Source organism: Lycium barbarum, chromosome 3 (assembly GCF_019175385.1).
Source record: "Lycium barbarum isolate Lr01 chromosome 3, ASM1917538v2, whole genome shotgun sequence".
In the NCBI taxonomy this organism is placed as follows: Eukaryota; Viridiplantae; Streptophyta; class Magnoliopsida; order Solanales; family Solanaceae; genus Lycium; species Lycium barbarum.
This window is the reverse complement of record NC_083339.1, coordinates 18,943,001-18,955,887: the sequence shown is the minus strand read 5'-3', so window position 1 is coordinate 18,955,887 and position 12,887 is coordinate 18,943,001. Positions and strand designations below refer to the sequence as shown.

Genomic DNA, 12,887 nt, shown 5'->3' with positions numbered 1-12,887 from the left:
TTCCCTCGCGGCTGATCGACGAGGCTGCTGTAGAGTTATTCCAGGGTGAGCACGACGACGGCCGCTGCCCGGATGTTCTTTCCCTTGCTTACTTGTCTTACTCTTATTTCAAGACAAGTGTATTATGAGACTTTTTCATCTACAGGTATTTAGTTAGTACTCTAGTATGACCAGACCAGATACTGGGGTGGTTTATGATTGCTTCCGCATTTATTATATATTCAAATGACAAGCTTCGTTGCTTTATTTTCTTCTGCTATATGTATATTGAGTTTGTGAATGTCGAATTAAGGGTTTTCCTATCGAGGTGGGATAGGTAGGTGCCCGGACTTTGTGAAATTGGGTCGTGACATTTTCTTTTGTCTTTGGCTATCATGATTACTTTTTTTTTTAAGTGTCTAAATTATGTAGTGCAACGAAGTCAAATAAGTAAGAACACACTTATTTTTGCTGAAAAATAGTTTTAAAATAATATTTTCCTTCAGAAACACACCTAAAGAAAAGAATTGGGGTACTAAGTAGTACGATCTAATAAATGCTCCGATTGAAAATGAAGCAGTGACTCCAAAGTTGCATACATTTTAGTAAAATATGTAATAACAATAATGTAATAGGTACTCCCTTGATTCTTTTTTACTTGTCTCTCGTTGATTTGACACTTCTCTTAAGAAATTATTTATTAGGAGTAAAATATACTAATTGCCCTTATTAATTATGCTTTGAAAATTTAAGTTTGATTACTAATACTCTATGTAGTCATTTAATGATAAGGGTAGTATAGGAAGAATTAATAAATCTTGCATGATTTGTTAAAATAGACAAGTAAAAAATATATGTTTAGTATGAGGTGAAAACAAATGGAAGGAGTTATTTAATAAGGGACAACAACAGATCCAAAAAAAAAAGAAAAAAAAAGAAAAGAAAGACATATGGTCCAATTACATAGGCCCAAGTGGGCATGGCTATGCAAGAAAGCAAAAGTAAGCAGCCACGTAGTGCAGTATCACAGGGCAAAGCATAATGTGAGGATTACAAAAAGTCTCATATTGACTCTTATAAATAATAAAACTAGACGGCGTATGCGCCCAACACTTTGGATTATATAGTGTATCTATATGTATATAGTTGTGTACAATTGTAAAAATTTATGTATTGGATAGTGATAGTGTGTATATATACATACATATATATACATATATACACACACATACTAATAAATATACCTAAATCTGCACTATTGATGCATATATATAGATGAACATTAATACATATATACAAATGTTATTTGTTTATTAAGTGAAATTATGTGACCATGATAAAACAGAAAAATAAAAGGAGTGTAAAAATGACACGTAGCCAAAAACATAATTAATACCTACCACTTGAAATGACATCATATGTTCTGATGCAATTTTTATAAGCAGGGGCAAAATAGGAAAAGTACGAATATATTTAATACTAAGCTACAGTAAGATTCTACTTTTAACTAATGGAATTATTCAATGGCAAGTGCTTTGACCAAATTGCCCTTCAAATGGGCTGGTATTTAATTTTTGCTAGCCCAATACTTTGAATTATGGTGTATCTGTGTGTATGTAGTTGTGTTTAGGTAGTAATAATATATATATTTTATAGGGAGAATAACCTATATATACATAAGAATAGGGTATATTTACAAAATATGACGATACTTTTCAGTTTACAAAACATATCAATAAATTTCTTACAAAATATATACTAAAATTTTCGCTCAAATTTTGTGTATGAAAACTGTATGAAATGTGTATATCTCGCTCAAAACATAAAATTTCTGCTCAGAATTTTGTGTATGAAAAATATATGAAATATGTATATCTCACTCAAGACTTAAAAATTTTACTCAAATTTTCATGTATGAAAAGTGAAACGGGTTTGAAATATGTATATCTCGCTCAAGGATCAGCATGTTAGGTAAATGAAAATTTAATACAACTACAACAACATTATATACAACTTTCATACAGTACTTATACAAATTTAATACAACAACAACATAGAAAACTTAAAAAACTCCTTTCTGAAACATAAGTCATGATTCTACCATCATTCATACGGTTTTATGCTTTACATAATTCACGATTCTATCATTATTCATACAATTCATTACCCAATCTCCTAAGAACTAAATTATTAACAGCAACAATAATTAGAAAACTTTGCAGAAACTAATTCAAATGCCTAATCATGTAAAACCTAAAAACATAAACACCAACTAATTATTCAACAGATTCATTAATTATCCCCCAACTCTATGTTATTTTCATAGTTTGTTCTCTCACTGGAGCTACGATGGCCGCCGACGCACCAACACCGGTGTCTGCTTCATCCGCCAGATCTATCTCACCGTCATTCACCGCCGATTTTGCCGTTACTGTCGTTGCTTTCCTCATCGGATCTGCTCTCAGGAACTGAAGTTTTGACAATTAGAGACGGAGATGATTTGGTTTCACCGTTTGCATTTTAGTTTCCTAGATCTTTTGTGTAATTCTGTAGCATGTATATGATGTATATGATGAATATGATATATTAGGAAGTTCTTCGTTTATGTATAGTCTTCTCTGTTATGGATTTTTAGGTGTCTGAGAGTAGCTTTTAGATATCAGCTCTGTGTACTGAATTTATGCCCATAATATAGTGGCTTTTAATATTTTCAGATCTGGTATGTTTTGTAATTAAGTTGGTATATTTTGTAAATAAGGAAAAATATCCTCATATTTTGTAATATAGGATCTTAACAAGTATTACTATGTAATTTTCCTTATTTTATATTGCTAATAAACATGCACAAGTTTGCACTGTTTTCATGCGCGCACACACACATACACACACACACAATGTTCAAAATACGATTAATATAATATTGTAGTTTATACTCCGTATCCAAAATTTTATTATATTAGTGTTTGCTACGAATACAAAGTTGGCAAAAATTTATTAATACTTTTTAAAAGAGAAGACTTGTTTAAAAGAAAACTATTTTCCTCTCTTTGAGGTAAAACAATAGCAATATTTAAGCATCAATTGATACTTTGAATTTTAATTCGATTAATTTAAAGGTGTAAAATATTCTACTGTTAATGCATGTAGATTGGACCTAAACAATACTTATTATTTTTTGTCAAATTTTGAGTTAAATAATTCTAATTCAAATTATTATATTAATTTTACATGTTTAAAACGAAACAAAGTAGAAATTTAATTTTCTATTTAAACGAATAACTATTTTTTTTTTTAATTTTTGGTAAATATTCTTAGTTTAAATCATTTTACTTGTCATGTTGTCTTTTGTACGATTTTTTAAGGAAACGTCAATTAGAATTATAATTTGACTAATTTACCTTATTAATTATTTGATCTCCATTTAACATTATTTTTTCTTTTATGACATTAATTTATTTTTATATTTATTAGAGTAAGAATAAAAATTAAAAAGTAATTAAATTCTATCTTATTTTAAAATATAAATATTTTAAGTATATTTATTTAGTAAACATAACAAATAAATAACATGCGGAATAGCACATACAACAGTTAAATATCTAAATTAGATCTCAGGCTAATATACGAAATGAAAGAAAATTGTATGATTTGACTACTTAACCTTTTAAAGAAAAACAATAATATAGAGTCCATGTTTTTTGCTGTACAATAATTTCATTTGCTCCCACTAATTGATTGATACGCATGTGCCAATGAATTCACCATTATTGATTAAGGCAAAATACATCAAATGACACTTAAATTATACCCAAAAAGTCGAGTTCACACTCAAACTATGTAGGCGACCTATTACACACCTCAACATCTAAAAAGTGAATTTAATACCCCCAGAAGCTGATGTGGCACAAAAAAAATTATGATTAAAAAATAGGCGCGTTTTGTTGATTTTTTTTATCTTTTTATGTTTTTTTTTTGCTAAATACCCCTACTCCGCCCCGCCCCCTCTTCTCCTCCACGCCCCCCCCCCCCCCCACAGCTGCCGTCCACCTCCACGTCACCCCACTCCCTCTTCTTCTCCACCTTCACGCCACCCCCTTCATTTCAAATTCACAAACAAAAAATCTGAAATATAACCCATTTCTTCTTCTCCAAAAACCACCCACTGATTTCTCCAACCAACCAAAGCAACACTCACCACCACCCCACCGAAAAAATTGAATTGAGGAACAAATCATCCAATTCCTTCTCAATTTCGTCCCACTTACACTCAAATTCATCCTAGTTTCGGAAACAATACGTAACTATAATGAAGAAATTGCACGAATTGCCAATGAAGAAATTGCACGAACTGCCCTTCAAATGGACTAGCTAAATCAAAATTTCTTTATTGTTGATAAACAATGAAAAAATTGCATGAACTGCCCTTCAAATGGACTTCCTCCATTTTCCTCTTCTTCTTCCATAGCCACTGTAGCACCACCATTTCTCTGATAAACCTACTGTTGAACCACCATCATTCCCCTATTTTTTCACTGGTGAGCTTAAGATTTGGATTGTCCAATTTTTCCAACCCATTTTCCATATTCTTCTTTTATTCTTTATAGATAGTTTTCTTTGTGGATTTTTTATATTAGTTTTGTCTTCTTCCAAACTTTTTCCTTTGTAATCATTTTTTTTATTGAATTTGAAAGATTATCATTGATTTGGATTTGATAGCTAGTAAAATTGATGGTGGTGATGAAATTAATGGTTGGGTTTGGAGTTGATGATAATGGGGTGGTGGATTTGGTTGGTGGGGGGTTGGCAGCAATAGTGGTGGTTTAATGATGGGATGATTTAGTGATGAAGAAGAGATAATTATTAGAGCATTTTAATAGTTAATTAGGGATTAATTAGTATAAATTTAATTAACAAAAGAAAAGGAAAAGAATATAACAAAATTTAGAAGATTTCCACGTGGCGCTAGCGTGGCGCTGACGTGACGGCAAGTGTGTGACACCTCCCTTTGTGCAACTGGTTATGTGCATATCAAGTGGCGCTGACGTGGCGGCAAGTGTGTGACACCTCCCCTTGTGCAACTGGTTATGTGCATATCAGGTGATATTTAAATTCACTTTTTAGATGTTGAAGTGTGTATGTCACCTGCATAGTTTGAGTATGAACTCGACTTTTTTAGTATAGTTTAAGTGTCATTTGATGCATTTAGCCTTGACTTAATGAAAATACTTTAAAAATTACATAAATTTTGTTTGATTTTTTAATATGGGATGCATATTGTTTTTTTGACATTGCTTTTTTTTTTTTAATATAAGGTCCACCCCTTTTTTTTTTTTTTTTTTTGATATTGCTTGATTTGTTTTAATATGAGGTTCACTTTCTTTTTTACATGAGTTTGGAGATGGTGGGATCCACTTTTTTTCGTTTAAAAATATTGCTTTGTGTTTTTAGTATGAGACCCATCTTATTTTATTAGTATTATTGTTTTTTTAAGGGTGGACTGACGGTGAAGCATGGGTTTACCCATGCTTCTATATACTAGTAGTAAAGTAATAAAACAGAGGTTTTTTTACGTATAAAGAGTGCAAAAGGATTAAAGTTAAAGTAGAAAGTATCCTAGGCTATTACAACCTATCTTATTCATAGTTTGGAAAGAAAGCTCAAATTTGCAGCATTTATACCACTCATTTAGATACATGAGCCACCCTCACACTTCATCTGGTTTCACGTCATGAGCACTATTACATTCTAATAAAGATTGAAGTTGTTAATCTGCAAAATAAAAGAAAGAACAAGCAAAGACTGAAACCCGGCCTCTATGATCTGAAATGAGTGGGGAAATGTCCCTTTAAGAAAAGGATCTTTACAGAAAAAGAGCTTAGAGGTTTAGTCAGCTATTGCCCAATTTTCTTAGCAGCTTCAGAGCCACACCACAACAAAGTTTTGCAACATGGCAGTACTTTATATATCCTGAGATAGAAAACCTCCAACGCTTTCAGTTCAACATCCATACATGACAACACAACCGGTTCATACACGAAGCAGAAACAAATATAATGCTTTCTACAGACTTTATAATTTATCTACAACTGCTATGTTGAGCTCTGTAAACTTTTTCCCCTCATTCCTTTCACTGGGTGGAAAACAGTGAATTTAGCTTCAGAGATAATCATTTGTCACAAGTTGAATTACTATTCCTTCAATGTTTTTCGGATAAGGTTACTACTTCTACTAATTTAAGGGTATAAAGTATGTTGAATCCCCTAGCAGTACCTAGCATATAGCTTATGAAGTTAGATTGCATCAAATGTTTGGCGATCTCCTCTTTAACAATAGCAGTTTATCTCTATGATTTAGATCAACATGAAACTATACAATCCTTAAGTTGGATCAAAATTATTCTGCAAATCCACATCACAAGATTTACAAAATGTACCTTGGTTTTCCGAATACTTTTAGGCCACTTTTCCCTATTGTAGGGTCTTAACATTCAAAAATCTCCGTAAGAAGGAAATAGGGAAAAGAAATGAAAAGTACATTTTCTTAACATTGAAAACAAACACACTTGAAGATTAGTTTGATAATTTGATGCACGTTTGAAGTAGCACTTGTAAATTGGCTTCTACTAAGAAGTCATTTTATCTTAGCGCATAGGTCCTGTAAAGCATGTAGCAATAACCATCTTGGTCAAATAATTATTATCGGTGGTCAAGCTGATTTTGCACACGCGAAAGCAAGTAAGGATTTGAAAAATGTGTAAATGTCCAGAGTTTTAAGGCCAAGATGAATTGAATTTGCAAAACAATAAATGTGCTAAATCACTAACAACAAAGCCACAATGCTATAGCAAAACAGAAGATAAACACATTAAGAGCAACTTACTTGAAATGCTTCACGAACCATCCCAATACGTCTTGGTTGGCCTCCTCATCTGATTTTACACCCATCAACATGTAAGTTTGTCTTGACCAATTCCCAAATCTCCCAAAAGTAAAATCTGATGAGTGTCTGTGAAGTCACAAGACGGACACCCCAGAAAACACTCCCATTTTTCGTCTCTCAGAGACACAAAAATTTGGTTCAAGTCGCACCTGTTTTCAGTACAAAAGAAAATTAGAAAGAAGAAAAGTTTTCAAGGACATAAGCAGATAATCTCTTACGAATTACATATCCCAAAGAAACTATGGATAAGAATGCTACAAAACTTGATACCAACAAAGGAGTGTTGCCTATCTCCATATTACTTGAAAAAAAAAAAAAAGCGGGAGGCATATTAAAATTGAAATTGTTTATCTACCGTATCCGAGAAAAGCTCATTATCTTTAAAATTCATTTTCTGCAAAGTTCTCTTTAACTGAGTTTCTCTCAGTATCACTGCACTAATTGAAATATCTACTACATATATTGCAAATACTAAACTGTTCTCCACTCTATTTGCACAACTTTCTTTTTTCGTCCTGTCTATACACATCCCAACATAATTAATTTATGCATGAGTTATTTTAGCAGCATATGCAAAAAGTATTTAAGTACCCTTACTTTGGTCATAATTACAAAACTTGAGTATGGAAATTAAATAGTTCTATGCAATACATGTCCACTAAGATTAGATGTCATCCAATTGAAGCAGATCATAGAATATTGTTGGGGCCTTCCTGCAGCACTTTAGCCATGATCCTGTAGATTCCTAGATCCGTTTGGCCATGAGAAATTTCACTTTTTCCGATTTTTTTTTTCACTTTATTTGGAAATCAGCATTTGGCCATGAAAATTCCAAATACAACTTGAAGTTATGTTTGGAATTTGGAAAACAACTAAAACATTGTTTTCACTTTTTTTCACTTTCATTACATTCAAGCAACTAAATATTCTTTGCAAAAACTATAATCAAGCACAACTCCAACTTCAAAATTTTAAAAAAGTGAAATATATTTGATTTTCATGGCCAAACGCCTACTTATTCTCTGCATGACTGCACTTCCTGACTTTTACTAAGCGCATTCATCTTTCCTCCAAATTGGAAAGACACCTACTGTGGAAGACAATGTGATAAGTGTTGGGCCAAGTCCTTATATATCCTATGTCTTCTCAAAATTATCAAGAACAACTTGTAAGGTTACAACCAATCATCTGAGATTTTCCTAGAAATAGAGCAGTAAGAATATAAGTAGTTAAAAATAAGACAACACACAGTCTAAATGAGTTTCTTTCTTCCTGAGAAGTACCTGAAACTTCCCTTTCTGATGAGGACATATTCGTCTTGAATTATTAGCAAACTAAATATTTGAAACATATTACATGTATAGAAGTCGAATGTAAGAATTCATACTGCATATCGCTCACTAATAAATAATTCCACAACCCTTTCATTTGTTACACTCAGAACTCCAGTCATGGTCCCTCCAGCTTGCCCGACAGCGTAAGCCTGATTTGGATGAGTATTTTACATAATCATGGCTTTAAATGCCAATGATCCAAGCCTATACTATTACGCTCAGAATTACAAATACTAAGTCGAAAGAAAATGCCGAAGTTTTACTTATATTTGAAATTAACTCAATGAAGCAGCAAGCAAACATAGATATCTAGTGAGCTTAAAGCAATAAGCAAAATAAAATGCATTCACAAAGAAAGAATGTTTTTACTTGAAAAGATCAAGGCTAGGGGATCTAGGATAAAGTGTAAAGGATGGGCAAACGCATATCAGGCCACCCAGTTGTGCCAATGGCCCAATACCGACGAATCCTGCATAGTGCTGAAGAAAAAGGAATCCTACACAATTGTCTATACCAAGAAATAATTAAAAATAGTGAAGGATATCTAAGGCTTGTGGTCATATAGAACTATAGAATACACTATGGTGACATGAGTCTCAACAATAACAGCAACAACATACCCAGTACATTCCCACAATGTACGGTCTGGGGAGGGTAGAGAGTACGCAGTCCTTACCCTCACCTTTCTAGGCTGTTTCCGAAAGACCCTGGGAAACATTTTGAAGAAAATTAGAAGAGGGGATGAACTTATCAAAGAGCAGAAAATGACATTCACTTAATCTTGTATCGATGGTTTGCCCTTTCTCAAAACCTAGAACTGGACAATCAATCTAACCGTAAAAATCTGTCTCAGAAGCTGTTTTAGCAATTTCAGAGTATGAGGTGTAGAACACGGGTTTTGTACTCAAAAGTAAATGTGCTACATTTGTTTACTCTTAGTGGTCGTTTGGTTGCTAGTCAAAATAGTTCCGGGATTACAATCCCGGGACTAATTTATCCCATCAGTTGGTATTATTTTATACCATCTGAAAGATGGTATAAAATAATCCCAGTATAAGTGGGTTAAGAAGGTATAAGTTGAGTTAATGCAGCACTAATTTTTATACCACGTTTGGTGCAAGGTATAAAATAATCCCGGGATAAATCTATACCTTATACCAAACGTGGTATAAAAATTAGTACTGGCATAACCCATTTTATACCTCAAACCAAACGACCACTTAGTGATTAACTTTTTCTTCGACTTCTAACTAATAGCACCATCTGAAATGAAGCAATGACTTGACAGTGTTTAAAGAAAGCAAAGTAGGAGGTAGACTAACTTAATTCCTCTTCCCCGCAAGTTTTGCATGTGAGGTCTTCAATCTACTACCACTACTGTTGTTTAGAGTTCCGCTCTTGCCTTCAATATACTATTACTATTTTTAGTTAGTTTTGATTTCAATTTTCTTTTTTCCTCTGCTTGGCCTAATCCCTAATTATAGATAACGCTGATTGTATATTATTATAATTATCCTTTTGCATTGATCTTGTAAATACATTTTTAACGCACACCAGGTGTTTGAAAAGATGTCACCATTAAAAAAGACTTTCTTTGCACAATTGTGCAGTAAAGATTTCAATTTTATATACCTTTTAAGTTCGTCCAATGTACACATATGTTATAGGTTTAAACAATACTTAATACATGGAACATATTCAAAGCGATGATACTGTAATCGACCTTCCCAATTTAGGGATTGAATAAATCAAGGGAATGAATGCAATAAGAACAGAAAACAGGCAAAACTAACACAAGAACATGCAGTTTCCAAGAATGTTCACAGTGTTTAAGACATAAATGAAATGTAATTGGCAAACAAACTTTGAGAATTCAACAAGGCCATTGTCGTCTTTATCATCCTTTTCAATCAAAGTTTCTAGCTGATCAGTACTGATTTTAAACCTAGGGACCCCAATAGTGCGCCAAGCTCGAGTTGGGTCAGACTACCATCATCGTTTTTGTCGGCTGATCGGGAATTTTGTCGCAGTTCATCCAACTGCTCATCATCTAACTTCACAGGTGCTATTGCTCATTTTGCAACTGGAATGAAAAATCAGAAAAGAAAAATAGAAGTTCAGAAGATTTGAGAAACTTACTCAAAGAAAGCTGAAGAGGTGTGGAGAGCACCGAAGGAGAGAGAATTTGGAGGGATGGAAAATTGGAGTACAGAATATTTTGTGCATCTGAACTGGACACGTGGTTTGGCAAAAGAAAAATGTGCGGTACACGTGTCCATTATCCAGTGAAAAAGGGTACAATCAAGACTACGTTTTGTACAATTTGTTAGCTGTGATCGTCCACAGCTTGTTTCACTTATAAATATGGTACGTCGGTATATTGGTATAAATACGGTAAATGTGTAGTACGCGTGTCCATTATCCAGCGAAAAAGGGTACAATCAAGACTACCTTTTGTACAATTTGTTAAAGCTGTGATCGTCCACAGCTTGTTCACTTATATATATATATATATATATATATATGGGTTTTGCTAACCTACAACATGAAGGTTATAGGTTAGCATTGTACCCATCTTTTGTTTTTCAAAAATGCCCCTAACAATGTATTGCAACTCATTAAAAGAGAAAGGTCTTTTTGTCATTTCATAAATGTTAAACCCAAAATCCTTTTGCCCCAAAAATGCCCCTTCTCTCTTCTGGTTTTGGGTCCGGAGCTTTTTTAACCCAATTTTTTTTTTTTGGAACCAAACTAACTCGTTAAAAAAAAAAAGAACCAAAGTAGCCTTCACGTACAGAATCTGTGCGTGAAGCCTCTTTTCCCCCTGATACCAACCTTTATTATTTGGAAATCAAACTCAAAATTAAGTTTTTTCCCGTACTTTGACTGAAGATTAGTCACGTTTCAAAACACCGGAATATAAATATTTTATATAGAACTTAATATTTTTTTTAGTGTACAATAATATCCGCTCATTACATCAAGTATACATATACATTTGAATCGTCGTTTTAGGGGTTGTAAAGTGCTCTGAAGTACGTTTGAAAACTTGCTATATTTAGGTTTAAGTGTCATATTTTATAAGGTTTTGATTAATCTCTTTTGTTTTACTCCCAAAGCTATGAAAGTACTTTTTTGGTTCAAGAAAGATAGAAAAGAAAAAGTTACTCTGCTTTGTATTAGTGTTTTTTTTTTCCTTTTATGTCTTTTTTATTTTGTTATTGTATTGTGTAATTCGCACCTTTTGAATACGCAAAAATAAATATAATATATAAAAATAAATCATCCAATGCGAGAGGTTCATAATAATTGAAAAATACATCATTAAATTACAATAGACTTAAAAAAAAATAATCAAGTTCTAGACAGTCTTCTATTTCCAAATGTGCTGCCAGCACGAGAGTTTTGCCCACATGAACGCTTATCATGCCGAAATTGCTTACATGTCGAGCACTTGCAAGAGTAAGTCTTTTCGCTAACATCCATTTGATTGTGATTGTTGATACCCAATTTTGTCCCTCCTTTATTTCAATTTATTTTCTCGGGCTGCTAATTTTATTGATAAACTAAATACTTTCTATTCACTACTACGTTATTACTATTACTGCAATTATTTAAAGTATCGTTACTTCATTATTACTATTATTACCCTCACATTACTACCTATTTATTACTTATTAATCATAAAGTTAAGATAGATAATATTTCTTACTCTATTATTACATTACCTATATATTTTTGGTTTTGCTATTATTAGTAACCTAGTATCATTAAATTATAGCTTATTACTATTAATTACTAATTGCATGATTATTCCATATATTTCCCAAGTTATTGATAATAAGAAGCTCAAAAAAATGCAAGAAAAAAGGAGTTTAAGTCCTAAAATAGGCCTTAACATCTTAGCCATTACAAGACCAATCAACATACCATACTTTAGCTTAAAATTCTGTTCGGATGGCCCAATTTTCGGTCAAGTTAGTAGCCCAAATAGGCCCGAACCCGCCAGGTCCTTGAACAGACCAAACTACCCCTTCTTTAACCACCCCAAATGACCAAACTACCCTTAAATAGATATAAACAACTAGGTTTTCACTTTCCTCAGCAGCCGCATCGGCACTCCTTTTCTTCCCTTCCATTTTCAGCAAAATAACAAAGCTCTATCAACCATGGACAGAAGTTGCCCACTCTATTTTCATGCTATGGTTTTGTCTCTACCTTGCTTTGCTCGTCTCAGTCACGTGAAGGTTGTCAAGACCATCCAAAACCCCTCAACGTTCGGATTCAGAGTTTTTGACTAAATGTTCAAAATCCGAATTTCAAAATCCCGCCCAAAAACATTGTAAAAACCCTAGCCTCACTCTATAAATACTCACAAGAACACCACCTTACAGGGAAAAAAAAAGAGATATGAGCCGCCTTTCCATACCTTGAGAAAATAACATTGATACTTCGTCACTCTCACCATTGTTAGTGTCTCTCAAAAGCTCTAAAATATTATTACAAAAAATTTCTTTCTTCCTCGATAGACTTTAACCGCAACAAAGGTATTCTAATTTTTTTGACTCAAGTTTCGAATCTGTTTCATAAAGACAAAGTAGATTCGAGGCCGTCGACGTCCCGTTCACTGCACTA

General features: G+C 33.1%; 1 long non-coding RNA gene across 5 annotated transcripts; it reads right to left on the bottom strand.

Annotated features, from left to right (window-relative positions):
- Positions 1–5,593: 5,593 nt before the first annotated feature.
- On the bottom strand, positions 5,594–10,559 carry LOC132630646 (uncharacterized). Of its 5 annotated transcripts, none has more exons than XR_009578642.1 (3): positions 9,470–10,537; positions 6,859–9,184; positions 5,594–5,946 (listed from the first exon to the last, which is right to left on the bottom strand). It is a non-coding gene; the product is annotated as an uncharacterized LOC132630646 (long non-coding RNA). The 5 variants fall into 5 exon arrangements; XR_009578644.1 differs by having other exon boundaries at positions 6,859–8,959; positions 10,117–10,536; XR_009578641.1 differs by having other exon boundaries at positions 6,859–7,067; positions 10,392–10,502.
- Positions 10,560–12,887: the final 2,328 nt, after the last annotated feature.